Genomic DNA, 3921 nt, shown 5'->3' with positions numbered 1-3921 from the left:
TTTGTTTTGGCCCATCTCACGGCCTCCTCCTCCACCACCATCTTCCTCCGGGTTGGCACAGTGGCACTTCTCCAGGCAGAGTGACTAGACATAAGACCAAGGCCTCCTCTACCTTGCTGAATATTCCCCACAATGTCAGCATGTCTGAGAGCTGCTGTTGCCTCTTCAACTGCTCTTGCTGGTGTCCACTTGCGCCCTGAAACCAATGTTGGTGCATTTTCCCTAACCGCTGGATCTTTGGATTCATTCAAGGTCAACTGCAGTCATGTTTTGGCACACTTGAACTCCTCTGTAAGACTGGTAAGGGGCAACTTGACGATACTGTTACCGTAAAGGCCTATGGTGGTGAGACAGCGTGGAACTCCAAGCCACTTTTTTATGTAGCCGGTGACTCTTCTCTCCAGCTTCTCCACTGTTGAGATGAGCCGAACTGGAGGCACCAGGACTTGAGCTTCCCAGGAAGTTGGGTATTGTCAATCGCCAGTAGGCCTCTTTTGATGTCATTGCACAACTGCTTCACCTGGTATTTATCTCTTAGACTTGCATCATATCGCCTTCCCAGACTTTTCACTGGCTGCTCGGATATAATGGGGATTGGCTCATCTCCAATGAAGAACTGCAAATCAGCGAGCACTCCCTTCACCACTGAGATGCTGTGTGACTTGGATGGGTTCATCTTCATCTGAGCCCAACTGATGTTCTCCTCGAATTTTCTGAGTAATCTCCTGGTGCAAGGGATGGTGGTAGTCAGAGTGGTGACGTCATCCATGTAGGCTCTGAGGGGAGGGAGGCGCCTGCAAGAGCCCAGTTTTTGTCCACCTACGACCCATTTTGAGGCTTGAATGATGATCTCCATGGCCATGGTAAATGCCAAGGGAGATACAGTACATCCGGCCATGATGCCTATTTCCAGGTGCTGCCATGAGGTGGTAAATTCCGGTGTTGAGAAGCAGAACTACAGGTCATGAAAGTAAACTTTCACCAAGGTTGTGATGGTGTCCGAGATGTTAAAGAATTTGAAGGCAGTCCAGAAGAGCTCATGGGTCACAGAGCCAAAGGCATTTGCGAGATCCAAGAAGACTGCGTGAAGGTCCCTTTTCTACCGCTTTGCCATTTGGATCTGGTGCCAGATCATACTGGCATGTTCAAGGCACCCAGAGAAGCCTGGTACTCCTGCCTTCTGAACAGATGTATCTATATACTAATTTCTGTGCCATCCTTTGTGCAATAACACTGAAGAAGATCTTACCCTCCACGTTTAGCAAGGCAATTGGGCGGAACTGACTGATGTTTGCGGCGTCTTTCTCCTTTGAAATAAGGATCCCGCCTGCCCTACGCCATGCGTTAGGAATGGTTTTCTTCTGCCATACCGTTCTCATGAGTCTCCAAAGAATCCTGCAGACATCTGGTGTGTTCTTGTAAATCTTGTACGGGACTCCGTTTGGCCCACACTGAAAAAAATGATTTTTTGGCCTTGTAATTGTTACCATGGATATTAATGTAAATTTTACAAGGATTTATTATTTCACTTCTTTTACTTTAAAATCTCACCTTTTATTTAATGTCTTACTTGATGGTTGTTTGTAACTTTGTATCCTCACTTTTATATGTAAATTTGATCATTCATTCCAAGTAATATTTACTTAACTAATATATTGATTTTACAACTTAATACCAGAAAGTAAAATATACTTGGGTAATAGCAGTGAACCTCGCCACCTTGTGGCCACTCAGCGCATGCGTCAGAGGATCGTTCGCGCTTTTCTTCCCAGGGGCACCAAGTTTTCACTGGAGGACAGAAGATGGCTGGACAGTCATTTAACAAGAAAGTTCATGGATATGGAGCTACATGGGTAGGTTATATGCTTAATTAACTTTGTACGTCGCCTTTGCTTATCTGTTCAAGTCAGTGTTGGAATATGGAATACTTAACGTTAGCATTAGCTAGCCCGTTTAGCCTGCCAGCTAGCTAGCTAGCTAACAACTGCAAACTTGGCATTGTGGCACGTGGCTACTTTTTATGGGTGCAGAACAGGAGATTTGTATTTTTACTAAACCTGTAAGGCTTCATTTATGATATATATATATATATATATATATATATATATATATATATATATATATATATATATATATATATATATATATATATATATATATATATATATATATATATATGTATATATGTATATATATATATATATATATATATATATATATATATATATATATATATATATATATATATATATATATATATATATATATATATATATATATATATATATATATATATATATATATATATATATATATATATATATATAGCAATTTCTTTGCTCCGGAGTCCGACAGCATTAGCATGGATATCTCCTGCTGTTTATTTATTTAATTTTTTTGGCGGTAGTCCAGCAGCATGCCTTTCTGTTGGGTCCTCTTTCTGCCTCCCGAACCGCTTATACCACCACAAAGATCGGATATTCGGGTCCAGCCCTAGTAGACTCATGTTTATAATATATAATATGATCTGTGGCAAATATCAGTAATATCTGCTCATAAACAGTTGTTGACATGCTGTTTTAAATTCAGAAAGTATGCTATTGGTTTCAGTTTTGTGGTTACTGTGGGGGAGCTGGATTTTTTTTTATATAAGTATTTTTTTAAACAAGTATTCCAATGAGAAAAAATTGCAATTTGCAATTCGGTTTAAAAATGTTTTTAAACCGAATTGCAAAATTGCAGCAACAAGCACACCCTCTTCAGGACCTGAAAATATATCAATAGTAACTTAAACCTGTCTGGTGGGATTCGTAATTTTGGCGCAAGGTTAATTTACTTCACACCATCCGTGGTTATTTTAATGTCAAAAATATTTTAGGGGAACTTTCTGTGTCATCAGTGTTCTTCAAATAAACATTTGCTTTAATTTCTCATATTGCAACACATGGTATTTTAATGACATGTCATAATATAATTTCTCAATATATTTCACAGAATATTGAAGGACGTTAACGCTCAGGAATTTGGTCTCAACAGCTTACGCAAGGTAAGATCAATCTAGTGCTGTTGAAGGTTTAAATTGATTTTTTTAATGAAACCAATATGGTTTAGTTATGAGATGTTTAATTTATTTTACAGGTGCCTCAACATGAGATGGAGGTGTAAGATGTGTAGTTTTGAATCAGACAAGCGAATAGGATTGTTAAAACACTATGGGTATGTATGCTAATTTTGAAGGCAGACGTTTGTGTTGATGCTCAATAGTATTATATTATACTGGGGAGACTACAGTATTAATTGTTCTAGAAAGGTGCGTGTCTTGATCAAGTTGTGTTTTTATCTTCTGTTTCAGATCAAAGAGGAGTTCAGAAGGATAACAACAGTTCATCTGGAGCGAACCTTTTTGTTAAAACTGTACACACGCACTCCCAAACTCCTAGAGATATTTAGGACAAATGGCGGGGTTGCAGACACGAAAATCAGACTGATGCTGGATTCACTTGGCCAGGTAAAGTTACAGGAACATTAATGTAATTTGTGTCAGTCATCTTGTGTTGGGCTCATAAACACTGAGCTAGCTATTACGATCTCTCTCTATCTATCTCTCTATCTATCTCTATCTCTCGCGCTCTCTCTATCTCTCTATCTCTCGCTTTCTCTCTGTCTATCTCTCTCTCTCTCTCTCTCTATCTCTCTCTCTCTCTCTCTCAAATTAAATAAATAAATTAATATAATTTAATTACATTGCCTTTTACATGGCATAGTGAACTTTGTGTATCTGTTTGCATAAACATGTTCTTTGCAATAAATTTGCTTCTCTGTTTTATAGCAACATGTTGAAGGCAGAAGAGATCTCATCATACGTTGCCTAATGGAGTTCCTTGGAGAGTCGGGAGAGGAGCTGATCAAAGACTGCCAGGT

At 38.9% G+C, this 3921-nt stretch overlaps 1 long non-coding RNA gene across 1 annotated transcript; it reads left to right on the top strand.

The window, feature by feature from the left end:
- The first annotated feature begins 2993 nt into the window (after positions 1–2993).
- On the top strand, positions 2994–3921 carry LOC133653065 (uncharacterized). The gene is made up of 4 exons (XR_009826646.1): positions 2994–3046; positions 3139–3216; positions 3353–3508; positions 3830–3921. It is a non-coding gene; the product is annotated as an uncharacterized LOC133653065 (long non-coding RNA).

Source organism: Entelurus aequoreus, linkage group LG07, assembly GCF_033978785.1.
Source record: "Entelurus aequoreus isolate RoL-2023_Sb linkage group LG07, RoL_Eaeq_v1.1, whole genome shotgun sequence".
Classification (NCBI taxonomy): domain Eukaryota; kingdom Metazoa; phylum Chordata; class Actinopteri; order Syngnathiformes; family Syngnathidae; genus Entelurus; species Entelurus aequoreus.
The sequence above is the reverse complement of the archived record's forward strand: the minus strand, read 5'-3'. Positions and strand labels throughout refer to the sequence as shown.